Source organism: Oryctolagus cuniculus, chromosome 4, assembly GCF_964237555.1.
Source record: "Oryctolagus cuniculus chromosome 4, mOryCun1.1, whole genome shotgun sequence".
NCBI lineage: Eukaryota > Metazoa > Chordata > Mammalia > Lagomorpha > Leporidae > Oryctolagus > Oryctolagus cuniculus.
The window spans coordinates 128,666,565-128,683,139 of NC_091435.1; the positions used below are offsets into that span (position 1 = coordinate 128,666,565).

The following is a 16,575-nucleotide window of genomic DNA, read 5'->3' on the forward strand; positions in this document are numbered from 1 at the left end:
GGCCTGACACAGTCCTGGCTGCTGTGATCTTTAGGGAGTGAACCAGAAGGAAGATCTTTTGCTGGCTCACTCTCTCTGTCACTCTGCCTTTAAAACAAAACAAAACAAAAATCTGTGGTCCCTATTCTGTAATAAATTTTTCCACACCAGTTTTCAAATAAACTAGCCTTTAAAAAAAGAGTTACGGGCCAGCGCTGTGGTGCAGTGGGTTAACGCCCTGGCCTGAAGCGCCAGCATCCCATATGGGCACCGGTTCTAGTCCCGGCTGCTCCACTTCCCATCCAGCTCTCTGCTGTGGTTCTGGGTAGGCAGTGGAAGATGGCTCAAGTCCTTGGGCCCCTGCACCCGTGTGGGAGACCCGGAAGAAGCTCCTCGCTTCAGATCAGTGCAGCTCTGGCCGTTGCAGCCATCTGGGGAGTGAGCCATTGGACGGAAGACCTCTTTTTTTCTCTCTCTGCCTCTCCTCTCTGTGTAACTCTTTCTGATAAATAAATAAATCTTTTTAAAAAAAGGAAGAGTTACTGAGGACATTTGTTTAATTAAAAATTATTTATCTGAGAGACAAGAGATAGAAACACAGAACTTTCAACTAATTTTTTTCATTCTTAAAGAAATTTAATTGTATGAATTGCTTAAAAGAGGGTGGTACATTTAAATCTTTGCTACATCAAAAACTGCTGTTGCGGGGCCAGTGCTGTGGTGTAGCAGGTAAATCTGCCCCCTGCAGTGCGGGCATCCCATATGGGTGCCAGTTCGAGTCTCAGCTGATCCATTTTTAATCCAGCTTTCTGCTATGACCTGGGAAGCAGTGGAAGATGGCCCAAGTCTTTGGGCCCCTGCACCTGCATGGGAGATCCAGAAGAAGCTCCAGGCTCCTGGCTTCGAATTGGCCCAGCTCCAGCTGTTGTGGCCATTTGGGGAGTGAACCAGCAGATGGAAGACCTCCCTCTTTCTCTCTGCCTCTGCCTCTCTATAACTCCGCCTTTCAAATAAATAAATAAACCTTAAAAAAAACTGCTGTTGTTTCATTGCATTAACAATCCACTAGTTCAAACTCAACCTCAGGTTTATGGCTATAGAATGTGGGGGGGAACAAGTATTCACAAAGAACAGGGAAAAGTAAACCAAGAGTATATTCTAATCCCAGAAGAGCTATCACCACTATAGAAAAGAGGCCAGGGGACAGAGAAGTTGAGGGCTGCCTAAAGGTGGCAAGGGCCAGAGAAGAGATAGGAAGGACACTAGGAAGGCAGAGTCTGGGAGCCACAAGCTTCCGTTCAACCCTTGCACTAAACCCGGCTCTCGATGAGATGACTCTTCCTTACATTTCTTTCCAACTCAACCCTATCCCAGGTTTCTCTGTCAGTTTCAGCAAAATAAAGGCATCATTTCCGCAGGGAGAACTCATCTGAGGACTGGTGCGATTTGCCAACATTCTCAGAAAACTCAGAAAAAAAAAAAAAAGCATGGCTTTAAAGATAAGTTTCAGTCCTGGAAGACTGAAGGGTCCCACGTCAGTGGGGGCTGGAGGCACCAGGACTTGCGAACAAAGCAGGTTACAGAAGCAGAGTTCCCTGCCGCTGCTTGCAGGCTGGTGGGGCAGAAGCCAGTGGGCCACACCTTCTGATCCTCCAAGCCCTTAAAGGCAGAGAGGCAGAAGAGGCTGCAGAGTTTTCAACTATTGGTTTACTCTCCAAATACACAAAACAGCCAGGGCTATGCCAGCAGTATCTAAGAGTCAGGAAAAAAAAAATCCAGCTCCCCCATGTGAATGGCAGAAACCCAGTTATCTGAGTGAACAGCACTACCTTCCAAGGTCTGAATTAGCAGGAAGCTGAAGTCAGGAGCTGTCCCTGGGTAATGAACCCAGATACTCCAGTGTGGAACGTGGGCATTTTAATCACTCAAAGTTTGATTTTAAGAATTAATCTCTGGAAAGTAAAAAAATTAACTGCTAATCAAATGCACCAAACATGCAAATAAATAATTTCTTCTAAAACAAATATTCTATAATATAAACTGCCAGGTTTGTAATTTTTGCTGAGATACACTGGCTTATGGTGGGGGTGGTTGAGGCAAGGACAGACAGGTTCCTGTCCATATGAGGGAATTGGTGAAAGTACTGGAAACCCACATAATACAGCATGAAAAGACTTAAAATGTATTTGTCAATATGGTTATTTTAGGGAAAGAATAAACAAGATTATCAGAAAAAGACCTGCAAATGAGATGGGATGGTTTGCAGGTGGGAGGGTGGTTATGGGGGGAAAAACCGCTATATTCCAAAAGTTGTACTCTCGAAATTTATATTTATTAAATAAAAGTTTTCTAAAAAAAAAGACCTCCAAAAACTTTAAATAAATTCAAGTAACTTTGCAAATTATCAATAGTTTCACCATATGTACTTAAAAACATATTAGCAATCATTTGAGACCAAGTAGACCTTGGAATGGAACGTGGATGTTCTCATCTCTGAGTTTTTGTACAGGTGGGAAGACTGACAGATGAGACCATGTATTTCAGCCATGCACAACACTCATTACACAGATTTAACAGCACTGCCTTATTATAATTTTTCTTCATACTGTCCTGCAAGCTCACTATGAATCTGTGGGTATATTTCTGTCATTTCTCATTTTGCTATCTTCCCAGTGATACACTTAAAATCATGCTGTAGCTCTATTTGCTTTTCTTTACTATATTTCTACATGTCTTCCATGTAAAAATATTTGTTGATTCATGTAGACCATATCTTGTATCTCATTTTTCATAAATAAAATACTTCACTCCCACAAATGAACAGATGACTCAACGAAATGGAACAGGTAATCCCCAAACTTTCTTTTGGAGAATTTTAATTTACTTCTGTCTCTTACCTGCTGACTAACTAAAAAACAGAAGAAAAGGTGGGACAGGGTCAGCAGCATTATACAGTGAACAGCTCAGAAAATTGATGATCTGTGATATGAAATGCATTGCAGTATCATGGTGGACGAAATGCAGAGCAAAGTGCCTGGGAGTGAAGCACTTTCACAAGCATTTTCAATTAACCGCGCGGTGTTAGAGTACCTAAATGGCATTAATTACATTATGCCAATGGGAAAATTAATGTTCAGCAAGGCTAAATAACTTGGCTAGGATCACCGAGTGGCAGTTTCTAAAATGCAGGTCTGGTAACAAGTCTGAAGACTGTGCTCTATAACACAGTTGGCTTCCCAGGAATCCAAAATGCTAGGAGGTCCTACTTGGTAAAACTGCAGTAACTAAAACCATCCAGGTACAAACATTCAGACCAATGAATAGACAGTGGCTAAATCAATGTGGATGGGTAAAGATTTTGTTCGGGGAAGTAAGTTCAGAGAGTTAAGGCAAGAGTCACATGAAAAAAAAAACCTTAAAAGACCTGGTTAAGAAATCTACAACAGAAGCCAATATAACCCATTCACTGAATGTCTTTGCATAGGCCTGTTTGAGTTTTAGAAAGACACTGCAGCAAAGAGGTCCTAAGGATAAAGACTGTGTGCTCATTTAGCAAATTCAAGAATAATGACTGCTATTGTAGCTATTTAGTATCTAACAACCCTGGGTTAAACAGCTGCCCAAATGGTTCACGTGGGTTAACAGGGTCACTCCACGTATAAACTTCCTCCATAAATTTGTTATATAACAAAATAGCAGAGAAGAAAAAAAAAACAGTCTTAAACAAAAACCAGGATTATCATTTGATAAACAGTACACCAGTTGGGATTGTACCTAAGCAAAACAAAAAGTTTAAAACAATTTACAGTACCTTATTAAGAAACAAAAATGTACCTAGTTACCCCATGAACCTTGAAACAATGGCATGTCTGTTGTGTTAAATTTATAAAAACATAAAGTATTTCTCATAGAATAAAAACTGCTCATCTATACTTCTGCCTTATGCATTATGAACAACTGGGATGGGTGTTATGGCATAGAGGGTAAAGCCACCGCTTGCAGTGCTGGCATCCCATATGGACGAAGGTTTGAGTCCCGGCTGCTCCAGTTCTGATCCAGCTGGATCAGTTATGGCCTGGGAGAGCAGTGGAAGATGGCCCAAGTCCTTGGGCCCCTGCACCCACATGTGAGCCCGGAGGAAGCTCCTGACTCTTGGCTTTGGATCAGCTCAGCTCTAGCCGCTGTGGCCATTTGGGGAGTGAACCAGCTGTTGGAAGACCCCTCCCACCCTCGCTACCTCCCTTCCTCTCTCTCCCTCTGCCTCTCTGTAACTCTTTCAGATAAATGAATAAATCTTAAAAAATAAATCATGTGCAAATGTAACAGTTAAATACAAGGTAAGAAAATTAACTCTTCCAGGAGAGCAGTAGATATCACCTACTCTAGATCTAAAGTCCTTCCAGCTCCACTTAACACTTGCCCCATTTATTTCCTTTATAAGCAGTTGGCATAACTGTAATTATGTTGCTTGTTTATGAATTTATGTATCGAATGATTCCTCCTGTGAGGATGTGAGACCCATGAGGACAGGAGCCTCTTTTCACCTAGCACCCGGTAGGTCACAGGGTGCTGAATAACGGTATGGAGAATGCATCTCGCATAATCCTCTCAACAACTGAATGATGTGAGTACTGTTACCTTCACCTTGCAGAGAAGACTCAGATTCTATGAAGTTACATAATCTATACAAGGTCACAGAGACATCTGCCTGACTCACATGGACTGCACAAACAAACCTGTCAGGCTTTATTCAGAACCAAAAAAACTAGTAGAAATTCAAGTAGCTAGTAGTGTTTGAAATACAGCAATTAGAAAATAATCTGTAGAAGACTCTTTTTTCATGGACAGAAATACAGTTAGACTTCTTACAACTATCACCACAGTACATATTTTACAATGAGTTCATACTAATTGATATATGAATTGACTTTTGTTGATTGTTATGACTTTGATACCTTATTCATTTAGTTAGGACTTTTTCTTTTTTTTTTTAAAGAACAAAGTCTACCTTTTTTTGTTTTAAGATTTATTCATTTAGTGAAAATGCAGATTGACAGAAAAAGAGGGAAAGACAAAGAGAGAAAAGATTTTACGTCTGACAATTCACATCCTAAGTGCCACCACAGGTATGGCTGGGTCAGGCCAAAACCAGGAGCCAGGAACTCCTTCCTGATCTCCTCCTACATGGGTTGCAGGGACTCAGGTACTTGGGCCACTATCTGCTGCCGCCTAGGTATGTTAGCAGGAAGCTGGATCGGAAGCATAGTGGCCAGAATACAAATAAACCAATTGGTAGCTTAACCTGTGTGCCACACCATCTGCCCCTTGACTTACACATACAAACGAAGTTATCTGTGTTACCCCTTGCTTGGTTCATATTAGTAGTGTCACTACAAAAAAAGACAGTAGTAGCTCTCAGTGGATCTCATTTTGGGATAAAGACAATCTGATAACCTTAGTTTTTAAAATGGTAGGTTCATTTTAGAGAACCATGTAGAATGAAATAATGTCAAAGAGAAAATCAGATTCATAATACACTGAATGCTCGAAGTAACCGCTTTAAAAGTTCAAGAAATCTGATGCTTTTTCAGTTGAGTTCACAGAAAAAAATTATTTAAAATAATTTCTTGTGGGGCTGGCGTTGTGATGCATTGGGTTAATCTAATGCTTGCAAGGCCCATATCTCATATTGAGTGCTGGTTCAAGTTCCCACTGCTCTGCTTACAATCTAGCTCCCTGCAAATGTGCCTAGGAAAGTGGAGGATAACTGTCCCAGCACCTGGCTCTTGACACCTACAAGGCAGACCTGGATGGAGTTCCGGGGTCCTACCTCTGGCCTGGACCAGTCCCGGTCATTATAACCATTTCGGAAGTGGAAGATATCTCTCTCGGTATGTGTCACTCAGACTTTGAAATAAATAAATGTTTGCGATAAAACAGTTTCTTACCTCCTACTAAAGTGGTAATACCTTTAAGGGCTATGAACAAGAAATGATTCTTAAGAAAATAATGTCTACAACAAACCAGTAAAATATAAAATATTAAAAATTCATTGTGCCAAGTTTATCTGTAGGAAAGAAGGCTATAAACTGGCAACCTAGCAATCCTATGTTTTTTACCTCAACCTACTATGTCAGGTTCCTACTGGCTTATCATTATGCTGAATAATACAGAATGGAAAAAGAAATAAAAAATACAATTCTAATTAGTAAAGAAAGTTAGATCTAGAAGACATCAGTGGATGCTGACGTCCTCAGAAGAACACTCAAAAAGAGAGAAAAAGAAGGTCGAAAGACACTCTCTCAGTCCTGAGAGAATTTGTATTTCACCTTCTACTCTTTCTCTCAAGAAGTAAGCCAGTGGCTCAACATGGTTTGAGATCTCTTGATTTTTGCTGCCATTCTGTGGGAGGCTCATATCTCAGATAATGAAAGGCCTAGAACTACCAGGCCCATTAAAACTATTCTGAGGAGGGCATTTGGTACAGAAATTAAGATACTGATTGGGATACCTGTACTCCACATTGGAGTGCTTGGGTTCAAATCCCAGCTCTGCTCCCAATTCCAGCTTCCTGCTAGTGCAGACCCTGGCAGGATGTATCCGTTACAGCTCAAGTAGTTGGACATTTGCCACCCACATGGGAGACATGGATTGAGTTCCCAATCCTGGTCTACATGTCTGCACAATCACTGCCACCATGAGTATGTCTGGAGTAAACCAGGGGATGGGAACTCTCAATCTGATATGCTGCCCTCTTTTTGTCTCTGTCTCTGCCTTTTAAGTAAGCATAATAAATACACAAGTAGGTAAATAAAAATGTAAGAATATTCTGAAATTTAAGTCATGGATATCAAAAATTCTCTAAGACAATTATAGGTATAAGGCAATTAGGGTTCTAACTTACATTACAGATTTCAAAGCCATTAAATGGCTGCAAGCTCCTTCTCCATCCATTCTGTTGGCATTACACTGCCCAGTAACTCAGAATTATCCAGAACAGATACACAGGATTTGAGGGAGAAATTCCAGATGTCATGAGGGCTGGCTAGGAGGACGGAGATGTTTATGCAAAGGAATTCTGTTTCCTTCAGATGGCATGTAGGCAAGAGATTTGGGGGTCTCTTTACGAGGTATTTTAGAGGGAGATAAATATCTCTAGAAACTTAGGATGTGAGGCAACAAATTGTACACTGCCTTAATATGCTGGAAAACACAACAGGCCATCTGTACTGAAATGTTTCTTGTTAAAAACATAAAAAAGGGACCTTAAGATTTCTACTCAGAATTCTCTGGAATATTTTTGCATATTATATGAGGCTTATCTGACACTACTGCCAAAAAAAAAAAAAAAAAAAAGAAAGAAGGAAAGAAAAAATGGTAAGAATAGTGCGAGGAGTTACCTTTTAGAGGAACATGAGGGAACGGAAGAACAATGGAACACTCTGACAGGCAGCTTTTGTCACATGTATTCTCTCTTCCTGTGTATTTTTCCTACCCTAAAATCATAGCATACCCAAATAAGACTATTACATCATTTTGTCAAAGAGGAGAAAAATAGAAAGGGATAAAAAAGAAATGTTCAAGTAGACATTTATTACTGAAAAGCTAAAGATGAACATGAGGGAGGTTTTCTACTTTTTGTTGTAGCTTAACAAAAGTAGAAATTCTGGAGTAGCTGTTTATTCAAAAAGGCAGAAGTAGGAGAAGTAGGAAGGTTTTCAAAAGCATCTGAGTTTTGAAATAGCCCATGAAATGTAAATATGTACAAAAGGCTCAATTTGTTGAACTCTGTTCCCATTAACACTGCTCCAGTGAGTTATATATTGCTGTCATTCTCAGTTTCTATGTCAGAAAGAAGCCTTTAAATTTTATTAAAAGCATTACATACTAATATGATGTAAAATACATATTAATAACCTAAGCAGGGGATTATATATTACCAAATAATAAAGTCCATCTTCACGTATCTCTTGCTGGGATTTCTATTTATATTCCACTATATAAAGGGAAAAGGCATCTTTATTAGACACTATTTGTTATGTAGAAATCAACTGTTTTTCTATAACTTTTTAAAGACAAAATTAAGCTGCTTATATGTTTTGGCAAAAGAAACTTAAAGACAGTTTGCAATTCATGCAGATGAAAAGAGATAGAGAGTACATATACTTCCTTACCAATTCCTTGCAAACTCAGCCTTTCCCACCAAAATGGAACTGGAATGAATTCATCAGAATTTTCCAAATGTGCTTCCCTGTTATCCCTGTGAGGTGGGGGTGGGTAGGGGACAAACAGATTCAGCAAGCCCCAGGCAATTGTATGCTACTTCTCACTGCTTCCAATTAGGATGTCAGCACTTTGCTGATCAAATCTGCTTTTTCACCTCTCATGTATACTCTGTTTTTCATCCTGAACTGTGCCAAAATGTTTTCTATAGGAAATACTGCAATAATGCCTGGCATATGTTTTTTATTTTATTTTGTAAAAACAAAACCATGTCAGGCAGGAGCTTAATGCAGAGTAAGGAAGTATGCAGAACCAAGTCCCCAAATGCTGTCAGCCTTCAGCCCAAAAGCTTCTGGAGCTGCAGGAAATGTTATTGTTCCCATGTGATATTTTAAGAAAGTTGCATGAACCAGGTTTGCAAATCACAAGGTCAAAAGGAAGAAAATCTATAGATATGAGGACCTGGAAGAAGAAATAGAAATGCAGGAACAAGGTCAGGAATTTGAATGGTAATGTCAAAAATTTGTGAAAACAGCTTATGCAGTTACATAACCTACTTCATTGTTATGAAGTCTGTATGTCTTAAGCTTAGAGCCATCACTATTCATTTCAGGCAAGGTTTTAATTTTTCAAGAGAAAGTACCTTTATATGTAATATTATGTTGCAAATTTCCTCTAAAACTTTATAGATGTTTAGGCTTACTAGTGGGACTAAAAACCAACAAAAGATCATTCAGGTTCACATACCTGTTCTGCCAATTACCTGCCCTGTGGCCTTATATACATCACTTAAGCCTCTGGACCTCACTTTTCTCATCATTAAAATGGGAATTACTATCTACCTGATAAGGCGATGTAAGCTCCTTTGCCAGTATTTTTGAGCACAGTTCATTGCATGGGATAAACATAAATCAGTTCATATACCTGCATACCTGTGGAAATAACATACATATGGGCTACCAGGTGTCTTCCACAGGTATTTACTGAATACCACCAACAAAGCTTCCAGATCCGCAGCTCTCAATTTCAAGTGCTCAGTCTCTGAACCAGAATCATAGTGAGGTAGGGGTAGGAACTGGGAATCTGATGCACCCAGGACCAAAACAGCTTCTTTTATCACAAGACTTGAGGACAAAGAGGAGAGAGACATATATTGTTCTACTCAACTGTGAGACTGGGACTGCTAGGATCATAAAGGCAGAAGATGTAAAATCTTAACAACTAACCTTTGCGAGATTCTCTTCATTTTTCAAGTCCTGTTTGTACGGCACTTGTATGAAAAGAGCCTTGATATTTAGTACTATATGTTCCTCAGATCTTTATAAATTCTCTCCACTTCATCAAAATTGTTGTATATGTAAATCAGGGGTAGGGTACATTTTTCTGTCAAGGACCATTTGGATATTTATAACATCATTTGCGGGCCATACAAAAGTATCAACTTAAAAAATAAGCCCCCTAAAGATCTACTGAATTTCTAGTTCTGCTTGTGGTTACTTCAGCAGGGCCAGACCAAATGATTCTGCAGGCCTTAAAATGGCTCACTGGATGGACACTCCCAGTCCCTGAAAACAGTCATCATACAGGGATAGGTGACCACTTGGGTGCCCTCCCCAGAGAGCCACCAAGCTCACAACAAGTACACAACTGAAACTCCCAAGCACCAACACAGTTAATTCTGTGTCATAAGTCTTTGGGGTTATTCCTGAACATTAAAAACCAGAAATCTAAACTACAAGAACATGGATGATCTAGTAAAATCCTATTGGCCCACAAAATAATGCTCAGGCCTTATAACTCTGAGAACAGATTTTTCTACAGGGAACTGTAGGCCATCCGACCTCTTTATTTTTATTTTCACTTTCCTCACTCATTCATTAAATTGTCTTGGTAACCTGATTTACCGCTTTTTGTTTAATTTAATACTGCCCTCTCATTTTTTTTCTTAGACTGCTAGAAATAAACAGATACAGTCAAATCCATTCACAAACCATTAAGTAAACAGACACAAATACTTAAATATATACTTAATTTCCTACACATAATTATAAAATAATGATTTTGCAATTGCTCAGGAAACAGGCTGATGAGATAGGTCTAATGGTAATTTACCTAGGTAAGGTTGAATTATTCAGCCATAAAAGCTTTCTATGGGTTGTGACAAAGGAAGGAAAATCCAAAAACACAATTAAGGACAGTTTTAAGAGACAAAGATTATATACGAGGAAGGAGTATTTTTACAGGACATCTGCAACAGTGGGGAATAATTAAATTGACTGAACATATTCTGATTCTTGACTAAATAAATTCATGACTTCTGAGGGAGGAAATAAACAGCTTCATTTCTTTCACATTTTAATTTTTAGAAGACAGTTTTAATTTCAATATTGCAAGTCTTCAAGGTGGACAATTTACTTCTTTCCAAGGATTTGCTTTGTAAGCTTTCATTTAATAACAGTTTTAGATTCAGTACCAACTGCAATGCTGTCTTGTGCTTGGTGCAGGGTTATGCTACTGCAGTGATACAAAAATAGCAAAGAAAAAAAAAAAACTCCACTGACTGGAATAGCTTAAAATGTGAAGGCTTCAGATAAAGCACTCCAAAATAATTATAAAAGATATTACACCTGATTCTTTGCTATAAGCTAGTTCTTCTTTCATTATATAATATTAAAATCACTTTAGGGTTTCATACCTCTTCCTCCCTAGAACCATGGATGACTATTAAAGTTCTACTGGGTCTCAGAAGCATTCAAAATCCAAGCTGCATTGGCCTGCTGTGTCTGTTTACCTAATCTATTTTTATAACACTGCAGTAGCCGAATCCAACTTACCAAATACCTGCTTCAACATTCTGAACCGCAGAGATTCAAGAGATACAATTTATGAGAAGAAAGCGGCAAGCAATGGTTGTTTCTAATAAATCAATTTATACTATAAAAGTCAGGACCATATGGAACTAAAAATCATAAATACACCTATCAAACATCTAAAACATCACTTAAAAGGATCTAATTTTTTTTTTTTCAAACTCTGTTTTTCCTGCCAGGTAAGGCAGTTGCTTTCTTTACTTGAGTGAAATAAGGCAAGTTGCTATTCTTAGTTTGCAAGCCAGAAGTGGCTGTACCAATTTGACACAGAACACAGTGTTGGGATAGATGTACCATGTCCACAGCAACCTACTACACAAACATACTAACGCTAAATTATTTAGTAAAATAAATCCTTGACTGTGAACATCTTCAATTCTAAAGGATAATGCAAACTCTAACTTTCACTTTGTGATATATTCCCAACAACTCAAAGCACCTAAGAAAAACAGGCCTGAGAATATCAACAGAATATTTGCCAATTAAAAGTTGTTGCCATAGAAACAGCCTTAATACATTCTATGAAAAATATGAACAGGTTATGTGATCTGTTCAGTCATTTACATTTGAACATAAAATGTGAAAAACACAATTATAGAGAAAGGTGTAGTTCCTAAAGGGACCACTGAATATTTTCTCTTGTTCATGAAAAAGAAAAAGTTCCCTTTGTCAATTAAAAATGAACATACTCTCTTTCCCTGAATTTTTCATACATTATTTGACTAATATATCACTTCAGTGTTATGATTTTTTTCTAGAAGTGAATGTTTTTGTTCCAAAGTACTCTACTAGATTTTTATTTTCTAAAAGTATTCAAACACTGTGTTCTTTGAAAAATATTTTTAAAAATATCTCTTGAACTACTCAAGGGGAAGAGCACTACAAAAGATCCTTTGACACTATAAACATTCTAAATACCACATGTAAAAAAAATTTTCAAGTACATCATTGAATATTCCTGACTGTTGACTCAAGGGATTAATATGGGATAGACTTTAGCCAGATGACCATAACCAGCCACAGGATATAAAATAGTGAACTACTCTATCACTTTTATTACTGTTTTACTAACACAGTCCATGACAAGAATTCTAGACATGGTGCTATTAGTCTTTGGGTTGTGAACCAAAAGATAAACATTAATGTTTTGAAGAAATTCTATCATGTAGTTCCCAGATTGTACATACACCCACATCACTAAAAAAGCAAGCAACACATTTAAAATTTGAAAGAGTAGATCTATTATGATGTGACTTGATTCACTATAAAGAAAATAAAGTGATCTTATGAGAAGAGGAATATATGTGCAGTTTGTGATTTATTGCATTGTTGAGGAATAGAGTTAAAAATAAAATTTTGTATTCTTCAAAACAGCTGAGAGTAAATTTCAAATGTTCTCTCCACCCCCACACACACAAATTAAGTATTTCAGGCGACAGATACATTAACTAGTTTAATTATTCCATGTTGTATTGATAAATCATAACCTCACTTTTTATCTCATAAATAATCACTAATTATAATTTACAAGACTAAAATGTAAAAAAATTATTCCTCATTAGTTGAGGGTAGAATTACCCACTATATGGAAAAGGTAGAATACTCTCATTAATACAGTTCATCATTGGTTATCCAGAAATAGTATGATTTGATTTAATTGAAATCTAGGAAAATTTTAACATAGTATACTTTATGCAAAAGAAAACAGCTGTTAGGAAAAAAAGAGGGTGACTTTTTTTTTTTTTTTTAAATCATAGAACTAAAGAGTTTATGAGACAGCCAACGCTGTGGCATAGTGTGTTAAGCTGCAGCCTGCAGTGCCAGCATCCCATATGGGTGCCAGTTCAAGTTCTAGTTCTTCCACTTAAGATCCAGCTCTCTGCTATGGCCTGGTGAAGGAGTAGAAGATGGCCCAAGTCCACGGATCTCTGCACCCGCATGGGAGACCTGGAAGAAACTCCTGGCTCCTGATCGTTCCAGCTCCAGCCATTGCAGCTATTAGGGAGTGAACCAGCAGATGGAAGACCTTTCTCTCCCTCTCTCTCTATAACTCTGCCTTTCAAAGAAATAAAATAAACCTTTTTTAATTAAAAATATAAATTGCAGTAAACTTTCAAATCATACCTCAGAACCAATGTTTGGAGCTAGATTTGTGTCTGTGGGGGATAAGCCACTACCTGTGGCACTGGCATCCCATTTGAGCACTGGCTCAAGTCCAGGCTTCTGCATTTACAATCTATTTCCCTGCTAAGGCACCTGAAAAAGCAGCGGAAGATGGCCCAAGTGCTTAGACTCCTGCCACCCACAGCGGGGACACAGATGCAGTTCAAGGCTCCTGGCTTTAGCCTGACCCAGCCCTTGTTCTTGCAGCCATTTGAGGAGTGAACCAGCAGCATATGGAAGATCTCTCTCTCTCTCCCTCTCTGCAATTCTGCCTTTTGAAAAAAACAAAAAACCAATAACTACTGCTACCAAACAGAAAGAGTTCTCTGAGATTTCCACTAGAGATGTAAAACCTATTTTGTAACTATATAAAAAATACAAATAAATTCTGAATATCACACCATAGTGACTTGATCTTCTTTTCAGGCTTTAGAGTAAACAACAATGATCTAAATAAACTCTACAAGGTCACCCATGTTAAGGAATAACCTATGTGACACTCAGATAAACAACTGTCCAGCTCAGAACCACTGTCTACCTTATAGTACAAAGTTTAGAATTAAAATTTCCTGACAGCATAAATTTACAAAGTTAGAACTCTCCAAAGAAATACAAAACAATGTCTTTTTGATGAAGCAAACATGTTCTTGACAATTTAGATTTCAAAGTCTGAAAATCAAAGTTAGAAAATAAAACCCGCATGTGCCAGTGGACACTGAAACGGGCTGCGCTGGTGTCTGACTCTGTCATGCTCACGCTGCATCATCCTGCCTGAAAGGATGTTAAACACCCTGACTGCAACTGCTTGTCATTTAGTTTCCTTCGACTAAGACATGAGGTTCTATTGTCCTGTCATTGTACTCATACCAGAAGATTTATGGTTTTACATTGACAATGTAAGGTGACATTTTGAAAATGTGACTTCTAAAAATCAATTTGAATTTAATTGGGATTATTTTCAAACAGTATACCTTTCATTTTCTATTATTTTCCTGTGACTCTTTAGTCAGACTTAAACTCATGAACAAAACCTTACTTAGGGACAAAGGACTACTTTATATATGAACAGTGCTTTAAAACTTTTTTACTTCCCTGATATATTGATAGAAAGTATAATGATTGGTAGTAACTCCCCTGAGAAATATTTCCTATAAACACAATCTGCTGCATTTGACCTCTATCATCCCTCCCAAATAATGACTTTCCTTAAAAATAACCACTATGAACTTTTATTATACACTAAATATATGGAGTTCTTAATGATTTGTAATTACTCAAATATGGGGAGCAGGCATTTAGCCTAGTGGTTAAGATTCCATACCCTAGGGGCTGGCATTGAGGCACACTGGGTTCAGCCACCATCTATGATGCAGGCATCCCATGTGGGCCCCAGTTTGAGACCTGGCTCCTCACTTCCAATCAAGCTCCCTGCTGGTGCGCTTGGGAAGGATGCCATCCTCTGTTATGAGTATGATCAGATCCCTGCATCCATATGGGAGATCCAGAGAAAAGCTCCTGGCTCCTGGCTGGCCCAGCCCTAGCCACTGCAGCGCTCTTGCTTGCTCTTGCTCTCGCTCTCGCTCTCGCTCCCTCCCTCCCTCCCTCTCGCTCCCTCCCTCCCTCCCTCTGTGTGTGTGTAGCTCCGACTTTCAATGAATCCACATTCTACTTTGGAGTGCCTGGGTTCAATCCCCAGCTCTGGCTCCTAACTCCAGGTTCCTGCTAATTGTAACCCTACAAAAGCAGCAACAGCTCTATATATTTGGGTTCCTGTAACTCATGTGGGACAGCTGAACTGAGTTTCTACCTTCTGGTTCTGACCCAAGCCCAGGTTTCTGCAGGCATCTGAGTGAACCAGTAGTAGGAGAGAGCACTAGCATTCACTTGCTTTCTCAGTCTGCCTTTAAAATAAAAATAATAACAATAAGTAATTCAGGTATGGATAACTTAAAATTTACATAAAATGCTTGTCACTTCATTACCCAGTTAGCAAAGTCAAATTCGCAATGAATCTAAATAATAAATTTAGTATGTAATAAATCAGGACTGGCGCTGTGGCATAGCAGGTTAAGCCCCCGCCAGCAGTGTTGGCATCCCATATGGGCGCCAGTTCATGTCCTGGCTGCCCCACTTCCAATCCACCTCTCTGCTATGGCCTGGGAAAGCATTAGAGACCCAGAAGAAGCTCCTGGCTCCTGGCTTCAGATTGGTGCAGCTCTGGCCGTTGCAGCCAACTGGGGAGTAAACCAGTGGATGGAAGACCTCCCCCAGGCCTCTGCCTCTCCTTCTCTCTGTGTGTGAAACTCTTTCAAATAAATAAATAAATCATTTAAAAAAGTATGTAATAAATCTAAAACTCCCTTTAATGATATGAATTTATTTAGGTACTATGAGTACAATATAGACTTCCTCAATTTCCATTATACAGGAGAATTCGAAGTCATTGAAGATGAAATCACAAATTCTCTTACAGATCAAAGGTACACTCTCGAAATCCATTTTTTTGTTAGGTGTTATTTTTCCAACATGGCAGCAACACAGTTTTCAAGGTAAAGGACCCTGAAGTATATCATGGCATGTCTACATTCTGAAAACATTCATGTCTTGCCTCAGCATCAATATAATATGGAGCTGCCTGGAGGATTCTGACAAAAACAACTCAAGAGCATCCACTTGGGAATTAGCTCCATAGCACTTTTTCCATGTGGGAATAACAAATCTTTGTTGATCTCATTAAACTGGATCCTTTAGGCCAGCTCACCTAGAATAATATGCATTCCCTCCTCATGAACCACTAACTCACTATAAGCAGAGTTTTTGGATTTTTTTCTGTTTTCGGAGTTCTCTCTGGTTCTGCACAGTGCACATAGAAAGGGCTTTTAAACTGTGGAGGGTCACAGCACAGATACCTCTGTATGCTATGGACTCATTTCCCAGAAAAATATACACTTACAATTACATAAAATTCCAGAGGGTTTCGTAGGCACTATAAGAACTCAAGTGTAAGAGATTTACTATTAACATTGCAGTAGTTGAGACAACCTATAAAAATGGTGCTCGGCCGGTGCCGCGGCTCACTAGGCTAATCCTCCACCTGAGGTGCTGGCACCCCGGGTGCTAGTCCAGGTCGGGGCACCGGATTCTGTCCCGGTTGCTCCTCTTCCAGGCCAGCTCTCTGCTCTGTCCCGGGAAGGCAGTGGAGGATGGCCCAAGTGCTTGGGCCCTGCACCCATATGGGAGACCAGGAGGAAGCACCTGGCTCCTGGCTTCTGATTGGCTCAGTGTGCCGGCCGTAGCGGCCATTTGGGGGTGAACCAACGGAAGGAAGACCTTTCTCTCT

The 16,575-nt window shown here is 39.1% G+C and overlaps 1 protein-coding gene across 50 annotated transcripts in view; it reads right to left on the bottom strand.

The window, feature by feature from the left end:
• The window catches only part of MBNL1 (muscleblind like splicing regulator 1), a 210,497-nt gene that overhangs the window by 62,010 nt on the left and 131,912 nt on the right, over positions 1 to 16,575 (bottom strand). The gene's annotated exons all lie outside the window — the stretch shown is intronic.